This window comes from Gossypium arboreum, chromosome 13 (genome assembly GCF_025698485.1).
Source record: "Gossypium arboreum isolate Shixiya-1 chromosome 13, ASM2569848v2, whole genome shotgun sequence".
Taxonomy (NCBI): domain Eukaryota; kingdom Viridiplantae; phylum Streptophyta; class Magnoliopsida; order Malvales; family Malvaceae; genus Gossypium; species Gossypium arboreum.
In genome coordinates this window covers 42,474,868-42,488,982 of record NC_069082.1, presented here as the reverse complement: position 1 = coordinate 42,488,982, position 14,115 = coordinate 42,474,868, and positions in this window count along the sequence as shown.

Genomic DNA, 14,115 nt, shown 5'->3' with positions numbered 1-14,115 from the left:
TTACGAACTCGAGAGACTCAATAGGTAAAGTCTTCTTTGGATGCTAAGGTTTCGCATATATAAGAATGAGTAGAACCGTGGTCAATTAAAGCAATCACATTAGTATCAAAGAGAGTGAAAGTATCGGTAATAACATCCGGCGAGGAAGCATCCTCACGCATGCGCGTATGGCATAAGCCCTAGCAGAGGCGCGCGAGCCTCGGATCTGGTCGTAGCATCTCTAGATCCTCTCTGACCACCACTAGTATTTCCCGTATTTCTAGATGGTCTACCTCGAGCTGTGGTAGCGCTCGGTTTCCCACTCTGATCTACATTCTATTCAGACAACCTCGGGCAATCTTTAATGAAGTGGTCGACTGATCTGCACTTGTAACAGGAGCGGTCACGGAATCTACAACTCCCAGAATGCCATTTGCCACAATATTGGCACTCTGTTCTGTCTCGACGATCATTGCCAACACTGGCGATCGAAGTGACTCGCGTGCCCATAGGGGGTCGATCACGGTCTCGTCTAGAAAAGCCCAAAGTGTCTCTAGATCGGCCTAAGCCATCTCTAAATTTCTTCGATGACTGTGGGAAGGGCTTCCCCGAAGACCTCTTACTAAACTCCCTTGCTCCCACTTCAGCTTTTCTTTTCTCCATACTGAGCTCCTCGGCTTTGCACGCTCGCTCGACAAGAGCCACAAACTCTCGGATTTCGAAAATGCCAACATACAGCTTTATATCATCATTCAGTCCATCTTCGAAGCGCTTACACATCACAGCTTCTGAAGAAATACACTCTCGCGCGTACCGGCTAAGCCTGACAAACTTTCGTTCATAGTCGGTAATTGACATGGAACCTTATTTAAGTTCAAGAAATTCCTTCCGTTTTTGATCCATGAATCTCTGACTGATATACTTTTTCCAAAACTCAGTTTGGAAAAACTCCCAAGTTACTTGCTCTCGGTACAATGAAGTCGAGTACTCCACCAATAGTAGGCGTAATCACGTAGCAAGGAGATAGTACACTTTAGACATTCATCAAGCGTACAAGATAGCTCATCGAGTGCGGATAGTGTTGTCCAACCAAAATTCAGCTTGCTCGGCATCGCCGCTATCCGTAGCTTTAAATTCAGTAGCCCCATGTTTTCGGATTCTGTCAACTGGGGGCTTATTTGACCTTATTTGGTCAGTCACCGGAGGCATTGTAGGTGCGGGGGTCGTATTAGTCGAGAATGGAGGTTGTGGAACAACCGTGTTAGTTCGAATGTATTGGTTGAACCAATCATTCATCATGCTATAGAAAGCTTGCCTAGCCTCATCATTCGAATGCTAGCAATAGGTTGAGAGTCCGGCGCTGTCCCTTGTGCGAGGAGCAGCGCCACACTCTCCACATCATCACTATCGCTTCGGTTGGGATCGGATCCATTACTATAAATAAACGCAAATTCAAACGTCGTAAATCACCACACTATCAAATAATCACATAAAATGGCATGTATAGCTAGACCCAAACGCATTACGGTAGTCCTAGAATCGACCAAACCGTAGCTCGATACCAATAAATTGTAACACCCGTGCCGAGTCCGCTATCGAATCGGACACAAGGTGCACAATCGACTTAACTATTTTCACAAATCCATTTAGAAATTTCCAGACTAGCTGGTCACTGCATCACTGTCGCCTTAGAAATCATATCTTGAGTTTCAAAGCTTGAAAATTAGTTTTGTAATTTTTACCTGAAACAAGACTCATATGTCCATCTACAGATTTTTTTCTAGAATTTTTGGTCAAGCCAATTAGTACAGTTTATTAGTTAAAGTCTCCCCTATTCTAGGGTTCAACTACACTGACCTTAATGCGTTACGAATTGAATATCTCCTTGTACAGGGCTTTAATACTGATGCCGTTTATTTCTATAGAAACTAGACTCAGAGATAAATCTATAAATATATGGCATGACTCCTAATTATCTCTGGTTAATTTACAATGAATTTCCAAATTCGGAACAGGGGATCCAGAAACCGTTCTGGCCCTGTTTCACGAGAACTTTAATATCTCTTAACATATAACTCATATGACCGTTTCGTTTCTTCCATATGAAAGTAGATTCATCAAAGTTCATTTACATAATTTATTCACTATTTAATACCATTCCTACTATTTTTAGTGATTTTTCACATCCACATCACTGCTGCTGTCAGCATCTGCCTTTAAGGTAGGCTTTACCTATTTCATGATTTCCATGATTCAATTGGCCCTTTTTGCATACATAGCACAAAGTGTGATCATGATTAACCATTCCAATGGCTAATTGTTTCAAACAATTCCATACCTCATAATGATCAACATACAAACGATTATGGTACTATGCTAAAAACGTATATAAGCCATTTTCGCATGGCCATCCAAGTTTACACAAAACCGAAAGGTACATGACCTTCAACAAAAGGGTAGTCCTATACATGCCATTTCAAAGTTCAACCCAAATTGTACCAAAATGGGGGCTTTGATAGTGTGGGAGACTTCGACTTCCAAAAATCCCGAGTCCAATAGCTGACGAGCCAAAATCTATAAACAAAGAAACAGAGAAAACGGAGTAAGCAATTTATGCTTAGTAAGTTTGAGCAAGAAATTCCAGCACAACAAAAGCATAGCATTCATAAAGCTAACGGATAATTTCATATGCACAAATTCTCAATATCCTACTCATTTCACATTCCAACCCCTATGTTCATACATAAGGGATCATCTTAGCTGAGCGAATATTATTCGAAGGGAATCAACTAATTCAAGCACATACGAACATACCTCTTTGCTGGAATTTTTCAAGCGTATTAACTGAAAATTTTACAGCAAGATCGCCCATTCTCGAATCACGTACCTTCGGAATTTAACCGGATATAACGACTCGCTCAAATGCCTTCGGGACGAAGCCCGGTTATAGTGACTCGCACGAATGCCTTCGGACTTAACCCGGTTTAGTAACTTGCACAAATGCCTTCGCTTAGCCCGATTTATTAACTCGCACGAATGCCTTGGATCCTAGTCCGGATATAGTCACTTAGCACAAAGCCTTCGGGACTTAGCCCGGACATCATTCGAATAACCGAGCACAATTATCAATAACTTATGACACATTCGTATTTCATTTTCAATAGCAAAACTCAAACACAAGGCACTTTTCACACTTGCAATTTCGGCTCAATAGCCACACACAAAGAGCATGATTTTAATTTGCTTTAAACATGATCTAATCAATTCGAATTTAAGCTCTATTACTCAAGAACTTATCTAGGATGTCGTCGAACGATTTCAATGGCTATTCGACCACTTTTTCCTTCCCTTTGTCGGATCTAGTTCCCCTTTGCTCTTGAGCTTAATTTAACAAATAAATCGATTTAATCATTTGAGCATCGAAAGAGGAATTGAAGGTACTTAGTCAATATATATACTCATTAGGCATCAAAGTCGCATATGTACGAAATCATGAATCGAACTCAACACATTAGTTAATATTCCTCTTAGCCGAATTTTCTAAGCCAAGAATAGGCATCAATATGCTTGCCTCTAACCGAATGCATGCACACCAATTTCCCCTCATGTGGCCGAATATGCATGTCCATGTTGAGGCCAATTATACACTTAATGCCACACAAAACAGCATACATTTTACTAACTAACGATTACATATCGTAGCTCAATACACATCTCTCATTTACTTCATAACCGAAACATCATCACAAGCAAATATACACCTTGAAATAGTATATATGTCATACCAATACATCATGTACAAACATAAATACATATATATATGCTAGAGCCGAATCTCAAGTTGATTGTAACTAAACATGAACATAATTTCAAAACACAAATCTTACTTTCCATGCAATGAGCATAAATCACACTTTTGGATGTACCATGGCCGAATACATCACAACACCATAATTTTGGTCATGATTAGACAAAGAACTTAATGTCTTACTCAAAAATACTAAAAAGAAAGTCCAAGAGCCATCAATCCACCATCACATATATCATTAGCAAGCTTCATATTTAACATGCAATGGCATTAACACAAAATCCACCTTGGCCAAGTACCATCCCCATGATATAACAAAGGTTTGAACCATGGGCTAACAAGAGCATCAAGCTATCCACTAAAAACATGCATGAATCTCATGGCACAACCTCAAACATACCTTAATCTTGATGCAAGTATAGCCAAACCTCTTCCTAATCCTCTTCCAAACCAAGCATGAAGCAAAATTCCTCCCTTCCCCTCTAGTATTTTCGGTCAAGAGAGAATGAAAGGGATGAGAAAAATTTTTTCTTTTCTTTTCTTCAATGCACGGCAATGGGGGGGTTCACTCACACACATTTTTTTTCTTTCTTTATTACCCATACTTATTTGTTTATTGTTTCTCCTTAATGCACCAACAAAACATGTTTCATGACATGTTTAGCCCATACTCCCTTGTCATGGCCGGCCACCTCCTATAAAAAGAGGGATATTTGACATGTAAGGCTATTGTTTTGCATGCATGCTTTAATTAGTCATCACACATTTCCCCATCATACTTTCAAAGTTTTCTACTAGGTCCTTTCTAGTGAAATTCACATTTATAACTCTAAATCAAACATCAAAAATGTCACACACGAATTAACACATATCATAAGCATCAAAATGAGCATTAAATTATTTTTATGCCTCGGTTTTGTGGTCCCGAAACCACATTCCGACTAGGGTCAATTTTGGGCTGTCACAGTATTCCTCTCTTATTGGTTAAGGTTGGCCGAATGGTCATAAGTGAGATAAGAGGGTGAATTATGTTGGATGCTAGTCCCCTAGTATTTGGTTTTAATGAGTAAGATTAATGCAGATCAAGGGAGTACGTGATCAAGGAAAAGATATTAGGGATTGGTGTTCAAGGTAAGGTTAAGGTGAGGTTTCGGTTTTTAGGTAAAATATGTATTAAGCATACGATTAATTGAAGGGTGATATCATTTGTAGGATTGGTGACTAAGGGAATCGTAGCACACTTGCTTACCAGGTGTGTATATACACTGCACACACAAGTAGATCGACAAAAGCTGAAATGCCGAAAAGCTGAAAGTTTGGCTGTGGTAGTCTTGCGATGCGCGAACACTCGGGAGGAGGAAACCGATAGGTTGTCTGAGGCCTATGGGCGATTCCATGGACTTGGGATGTGATCTGACCAACCAGGCCAGAATAGGCATAATGGGCCTGATGGGCTGTTGGGCCCATAATAGGAAAAATTTGATATTTGATGCTATGTGATAGAAAATTTGTGTGTGAGTATGAATATAAGGTGATTTGGGCCTAATGGGCCATATAAAGGTGATTTGGGCCTAATGGGCCATATGAATATGAATTGGGCCTGATGGGCCATATAAATGAGATTGGGCCAAGTGGGCCATATGCATGTATGTAGGGGTTTTAGGCCTAGTATATGATAACTACATAAAACTTAATTAATTTAATGCGAATGTGGACAAGTCATAGGGTTAAGGTGTGGCAACGGGTATATGCATGTCTAAGATTGGAGCTAGGGAGAGCTTGGTACTTAAGCGGACTTAATGACTCACCTCCTCTTCTCTGGATTCCTACCTGGTGCATAGTATTCGTTCATCTTAGCTTACGGGATTTGTTAACTGGCCAAGGTAAGTGAAAACTATAGTAAAGGGGAAATTATCGATATGCCCCTAAGGGCGAAAATGACCAAATTACCCCTAAGTGTTGAATGTAAATGTTATGGATGTTACATGCATATCTGCTGCACACATATGATATTCTGCTTAGGTTGCATATGGGTTGGGAATTATAGAACGGAGGAAGTATAAGAGGATCGCATGGTTTCTTGACAACCGTGGATCCACCGACGGCTTATAAGCCCAATGTATAAATGAAGGTAGTTCCGCAATCGGGCTACCATGGATGTGTATCGGTTGGGTGGGTCGATATTTATATCCCCACATGATGTGTATCGGGGGACAGAGTTTGTGTGTAGCGGTTGGATCATTGGGATGAGATTGCACTGTATTGCATTGCATGTTTGATGTATGGTGATTATTGAATGCTTTTTACTCGTCGAGGGTTGTACACACTGAGTTTGCGAAAACTCACCCCCTCTTTTATTTTATTTTCAGGTGATGCTCAGTAGAAGGTTCGATGTTTGAAGGGACTCTGGGTGGCTAGCTAGCAAGACAACTGGGACTTGTTTTTCTTTTAGAACCATATAAGTTTATATTTTATTAAGTACTTTTCAGACCAGAATGTAATAAGGCTTCCATTTTGTTATTTTTTGGATTCTTATTTTTATGTGATGTAATTATAAGGATTTGAACATGGTTTCTTAAACTATAGCTTGTCTTTTCTACGTTTCCGCAACTATTTTTTTAAGGTGACTTATTTTCATCAAATCATATGTTTTGAACTAGCGATTGAAAGGAGTTTTTTTTTAGAATTAAGATTTTCTTTTATTTTAAGAAGGGTTTTCAATGAAAACACGATTTTCGCTAAAACACTTCAATGTGTCACGCCAGATTCGGCCATAACTTCTGGGTCGGGTTTGGGGTGTTACAGGAAACATTTAGTCTAATTTTTGGCTATCATAAGAATGATTGAGATCAATTTGAATGATATGAATACTTAGATAGCATAAATATTGAATTTCTTGTCCTTGAGCATAAGTATACCAAATTCATGATTGTTGGGAAGAATGTCGTTCTGCAAGAGTTTTTGAAAGGTGTTTTCAAAAAATCCTTTTCAAATTTGTGCATTAATCGGGATGAGTAATGAATTAAGTTTGAGGGTGCGGAAACACGAAAATTTACACACTTTTTCATGCCCTTTTTAACTTAAATTCATGCAGTTTCGAAAAATTCCTGTCACAAAATAATTAATTTTTATAAAATAATTAAAGTGTACTTAAAATATGAACATGTTTAATTTTAATTAATTTTATAATTAATTTTGATGAATTTTGGTTATTTTCGACAAATTTGCACAAAGGGCGAAAAATGGCTCGATAGACAGTGCTAGAAGCACAAAACCGAGAAGCAATTTGAAGTATCAAGGTGAAATTTTCATCTTAAAATGGTCCAAAATTTATGTGTATTAATTCATAATATAATTAATTTTAATTTATATCCAATTTAATTTGGGTTAATAAATTATTATTAATAAATTATGAAAAGTGGTCCAGTTGAGCCAAATCGAGCGAACCGAACCGACCAAGTAATGGACAGCCCAACACTGCCCCATGTGCTGACCCAAATCAGCTTATTGGCTGATTATTTAGTTTGCAAAGAGGCCCTTTAAGACTTGTTCAAATAGCATTCAAACCCCTCCACAAATGGTGGCTTTCTAGATTTGCCCCAAGCTTAATTTAGCAAGTTTGAAATCATCAAACTTGCCACACGTGTGGCCGGCCAAGAGAGGGCTCTATGGCTGATAATTTTGGCTATTTTTATCAGCCTCTTCAGCTAAAAAAACCCCCTTAGGCTGGTCATTTGAAACACACCTCAATTCATTCACATCTTTTCTCTATTCTCTCCACTTTCTCTCTTCTTTGACATTCTAAATTCCCTTGTTCTCTTGCCGATTTCTTCCCTTGGAAAAGGGGTGTTAATCAGAAATTTTGGAGCAACATTGAAGTGTTCATAGAAGCTTTGATCGACAAGGACGACAGAGAACGAGGAACGGAGCAAGCTAGTCAAGCCACGGAAAAACATCGGATTTGATTCTTGTTCCCTATCTCTTTAATTTTTGTTGTTGTTATGATGAACATATCTATGAATATTTATGTTGTTGGAATGGTTAATTTAATCAATTTATCTTGAATTTAATTCGTGTTAGGTTGATTGTATTTTGTCTCCTTAAATTGTTTTAATTGTGTTTATGTTGTTATAGGCCTCGGTAAGATGCTTGATTAAGTAAAATCATGACTAAGATATTCTTGCATTACAATTGTTAGGTAACTAATGAATTAATTATTTAAATGGATTGAAATTATAATTAATAGACATAGTATTTAATCAGTGCATGTTTAATCACCTCAGGTAGCTGAGGGTTAAATTAGCAATGGTTTTTGACGATATAATTGCCTTGCATAACTTGCAAGCTTATTGTGATTAAACTGTTTCAAGGTAATGATACTTTGTTACCTCACATAGTCTTTTATGTTCTTATTAAATCGAGTTAATTGTTTGAATTGACATAGGGATATGTTTAAGAGATTATTTCAATTTAATAAGTATGTATGTGCTATAACATATTTGCCTATTAAGATTTGTTTAATCGATTGAATTGACATAGAGATATGTCTAAAAGATGAATGGATTTTGGTAGGTGAGTATGTTCATAAGTTAGCAAATTACCGAGTTGCCGTGAATTTATTCGTAACAATATAAACATGAGTTTAATAATTCTAAGTTAAGAAATGCAATTAATCTAACACAATTACGTTATCTTGATTAAAATTTGAAATCGTGCATTTGAGATTTATTTATTTAGTTACTGAGTTTAAAATCTTAGTTTTTATCACCCTTTTCAAACAAAACATTTTTCTTCACCAAAGTGTTTTAAACAGCATTCATAAATAATTCTTTTCACAGTCCCTGTGGGTACGATAACTTGACATTTACTTGTCACTTTATTACTTGTTGCGATTGTGTATACTTGCACATTTCCGTTGTTCCATAGCCTTAGTGAAAGTTTTATGACAAAGACATGGTATTGAAGAAGCTATGTGGGAACCTAAAAATGATATGAGAAAACAGTACCCAAACCTATTTCTTGTAAGATTTTCTGGGACGAAAATCCCTAAAGAGGGAGGAGTTGTAACAACCCGATTTTGGGGCTACTCAGAACCGTGGTTTCAGGACCACGAATTCAACGTAAAAAAATCCATTTTTTATTATATTTTTATGGTCTATAGTTTTATGGAACTATTTTGTGACAATCTCGTTCGAAAATTTTCACGTTTGGGCACTCAATTTAGTTAAAAGGACTAAGTTGTAAAAAGTACAAAAGTTAAGTTCTACATGCTAGAGGTGTCCAATTGTTATGAGATTTTAAATTAGAGGTCTTTATATGATAATTAGACCATTTGTGAAGTTAGTGGAATAAAATAGACATGGTGAGATAAAATTTTAAAGTTTTGCAAAAAAGGCATTTTGGTCATTTGGTTAATAAAAGAATTACAAGGGAAAATCAAGTCAAAATTGGTGTCCATCTTCTCTCCTTGGCCGAAATTCTCAAGGCAGCATAGCTAGGGTTTTCTTCAACTTTCAAGCTTGATTGTAAGTGCATCCTAGCCCCATTTTTAATGCTCTTTACGTTTTTAAAGTCATATTCACACTATCTTTCCATTTCTACCATTATTTTGAAGTAGGGTTCATGTTTAAAGATTTACCCATGTGTGACATGCATGTATTTTGATATTTGATAGAAGATATTATATGATTAAGGTTTGATAAAATCTTTTACTAAGTGATTTTTCATGAAAATACCTAAAAGGACCTATTTGTAAAAAGTTATAAAATGGGTAGTAAAAATCTGATTTGATGAATAATGTCGGCTGGTATGAGCATGTTTGTGGTTCGGCTTGGCTTGGGTAACCAAGAAATTGAATACATTTCATTTTACGAGCCTAGAAACTAATTTGTAAATATGTCAAAGTTTTTGGGCAAAAATGTAATTTTTGCATAGTATATTTTTGGACTGAATTGAGGAATGTGAATAATAAATAAGCTAAATTTTCTATTATAGATTAAGAAAAATGAAGTTCGGACCTTGACCAGGGAAAGAATAAGGTGTTTGACAATTAAATCCATTTCTCCTGTTTTTGTACCGAGGTAAGTTCGTACGTAAATAATAAATTTTTATTTATACTTTAATTGTGTTATTGTTGTCTGAATTGTGATTTACTCTTTGAATAAATTCGACGAAGTTTCGACAAGTGACAAATATCCCGGTTGAACCTTAGGAATAGATAGGATACAATTGTCATGACATTAGGGTTATTTGAGTTTACATGTAAGACCATATCTGGGATATGGCATCGGTATGAGATTTTGTGTAAGACCATAGCTGGGCTATTGGCATCTATATGAGATCCCATGTAAGACCATATCCGGGATATGGCATTGATATGGTACTATGTGTGTGAGATTTCCTGAGTATCCTTTAGTATTCCAAGTGGTTCAACGGGTAACTTAACGGCCATGTTAAAGTTATGAAAGGTTATGGTATGTTTTGGAAGACAATGGTATGTTGCAAGTTGGTATAGGTATGTACACAAAACTCATGCTTAATGAGCTCGATATGTGATGAACCCACAATAAAGTTTGATTGAGTGAGTTACGATGTTAAGGTTTTAATATTATCAATGATAAGTTTGATTATGAGATTTACAATGATGCCTATGTTAATTTACTTCATGTTAAAAATATGTTAAAATGTGTTTATGATGCCTATTATTTGCATAGGAACTTACTAAGCTTTAAAGCTTACTCCCCTTTCTTTTTCCCTTCTCTTATAGTGTCACCAAGCTAGCTCAGGGATCAAAGACGGTCGGAGATTCATTCACACTATCGAATTATCATTTTGGGTACTTATGATTACATTATTTTGAGTATGACATGTATAGAGACTTCATCATTTTGTTATGTGTCATATTTGATTTGGCCCAATGTGTTGGCTTATAATGATTGATAATTCATTTTGTAAATGACCATTAAAATTGGCTACTATTGGCTTAAGGATATATATATGATGATGTCCTTCATGGATGTGGATATTGCATGGTTTGAAATGGCAAGTATGTGATGTTGTATGCGATAGAAAATAGCATGTAACTGACGTGTGAATGGCTTGGTTGTGGCTAATTTGGTTGTATGTATATGATTGGATTGGTGTTGCTTGTTGTTGTATAGGTTGGTGCAAGTAAATGTGGCAAAATGGCTTGGTAAATAGCCTTATTGTTGTCCACACGGGTAGACACACGGGCATGTGTCTACGCCGTGTGTGACACACAGCTTGCCCTATAGGTGTGTGATCCGACCATGTGTCCCCAGCATCTTGAATTTTAGCTTCAAATTGGCCACATGGGCAGAGACATGGCCATGCATCTCAGCCATGTGAAGGACACGAACCAGAGACATGGGCGTGTGAAGTCTGCATCTATTTTATGAAAAATTTTGAAAATTAAATTGCCCACACGGCCTAAGCACATGGGCGTGTAACTTGGCCATGTGACTTTAATTTGTTGATGATGTCATAAATAGAGAGTTACATGGGTTAGGGACATGGGCGTGTGTGACCACACGGCCTACCCATACGGGCATGTTCCAAAGCCACACGGGCGCGTGACCCCTGTTTTGATGAAAAAATTTCTAAGTATTAGGAAAGTTTTCTAAAGTTCTCGTTTAGTCCCGAACCACTCCTAATACATGTTTTGGGCCCCGTAGCATCGTTTAAGGGACAATATGACTGTTTTTGAAAAGTTTTAAATTTGGGTGGAAATTCATGTCTTGGTTTGAATGTTTACTTGTGTTTAAGTCTGGTAATGCCTCATACCCTATTTCGGCATTGAATACGAGTAAGGGGTGTTACAAATCTAATCCATCACATGTGATTTCTCCGTCAGAGATTAAAATTCAACTTGATATGACGTACAATGAAGAACCAATCAGAATTTTAGCTCGAGAGGTCAAAGAGTTAAGAAATAAACACATAGCTTTAGTAAAATTCTTATGGCAATGTCATGGTGTTGAAGAGGCTACGTGGGAGCCTAAGGAAGCTATGAGAAAATAGTACCCTAACCTATTCATTGGTAAGATTTTCGGGGACTAAAATTCCTAAGGGGGGAGAGTTGTAACAGCCCATTTTTGGTCAAATCAGAACAGTGGTTTCAGAACCACAAATCTAAAGTCAAAATATTTATTTTATTAATATTTTAATTTTTACAGCATGATTGAATGATTGTGTGAAAGTTTCCTTAAGAAATTTTATCGTTTGGTTAGTCAATTTGGTAAAAAGAACTAAATCGCGTAAAGTGCAAAAGTGATGTTCTATTAGCTAAAGGTGTCAAATAGTTATAGAACCTTAAAGTTAAAGTCCTTAAGTGACAATTAGAACATTAATTAGATAATGGATGTTAATGCCTTGGTGTTATTGAAATTTTGAAATAATTTTAAGGTTAGTTTGGCAAATTGGTTATTGAAGGTAATTTAATAAAATAAAAGCCATTTTATTCATTATCATCTTCATCTAGCAGATTTTACAAAGGGAAGAAGCCATTTTCTTAGCTCCACTATTCGACCATGCTATCTATGCTTAATTAGGTACGATTTTTGTCCCTTTTTTAATGATTTTTACGTTTTTGAGATCGTTGTAACTTAGTCTAGCTAGCCCAGGGACTATTTTGTAAAATTTTTAAAGATTTTAGATGTTGTCATTGATGAATAAGCATGTTTTTTGAAGTTTCTTGATGGATTATGAATGCCTGTTAATAGATAAACAAGTTTTGTTAAGTGATTTTTGAGAAAAATGCAAAATATGGATTAAATTGAGAAATGTGTAAATTGTGTGGTAGAAATGTGAAATAAATGAAAAATATGGGCTCTAGGGGTATAATAGTAATTTAGCTAGCATGGGTTAGTCTTGAATTTCATGAAGTTGTGATTTTGTGCAATAAGAACTAAATTGTAAAAATGTGAAAGTTTAGGGGCTAATGGGGAAAATAGCTCAAATGTATATTTTGGATTGAATTGAATAATTAGAAGAATAAATAAGTTGCTTTTGATTACTTATAGATCAAGAAAAGAGAAATCCAGACTTAGATCGAGGAAAAAGAAAAAGAATTGAATAGTCGGTCCGTTTCGTCATTTCATACACGAGGTAAAATCGTATAATTGAACTTAAATGTGCATTTATTTAATTGATGGATGTATTGTGATTGTATTTATCTTATTGGTAAAATTTTGGAAGATTTTGAATTAAATGTACGACTTAAGCAAGGCGAGTTGCCAAATAAGACCATAGCTAGGCTATGGCAATCGGATAATAAGACCATAATTGGGTTATGGCATGTGAATGTAAGATCATTGTAGGGATATGGCAATGTACGTGGAAGACCATAGTTGGACTACGACATCAGAAAATCGATGTACTCGTACCGCAAGTATTTATAAACTCGGAGTGATTTGATAAATGAATTGGCGAGAAATAGATAAGTATCAGTACATGTATGTTCAAAAAACTATTCGAATAACGAACTAATGGAAGTTGAGAACTTTATGTTAACTTAATGATTGATGCTTTAATGCAATTTATGTTATCTATGTAGAAATGTTAATGAATGATGAGATTATTTCATATTTACATACGAACTTACTATGCTTTATAACTTACTTTGTTTATTTTTCCGTGTTTTATAGTATTTCGAGGCTAGCTCAGATTGTCAGACACTTCATTGCACTATTGGACATTTATTTTGGTACTTTTGAAGTTTTGTAAATATGGTATATGGCATGTATAGGCTTGAGTCATTTTAGCATGTTTGATGAACATGTATTTTGGCTATTTGAGATGGCTAATGATGATGAATTTGATGATGTTTATAAATGTGTAAATGATTCTATTTTGATTTTGGTAATTGACCTATATTGTGTGATTGAGGTTGAATTTATAATGCTTAATAATATTAGGTAATTTGATTGCTAAAAGGGTTGATAATTTGGGAAGTTATGTGCTTGTGAATTGGTGAATGATAATGCATGTTTGGAATGGTTTAGGAAATTGAATTGTATATGTGAATTAGGTATGTAGTTATATGGGAATTTGTGACATATTTGTGACTTGTATGGTTGGGAATGAAATGGTATGATTTGAATATTGGTTGATGATATTTGGATGCTTATTTGTGTCTTGGAATGGAACTATTTGAGCTTGTATAGTTATGTACAAAATGGATGGCAGAATGGCTTGGTAAATAGCCTATTTTTGTCCACACGGGCAGAGACACGGGCTTGTGTGTTAGCCGTGTGTGACACACGATCATGTTACACAGTCGTGTGTCCCCTGGTGTTGAATTCAAAAAC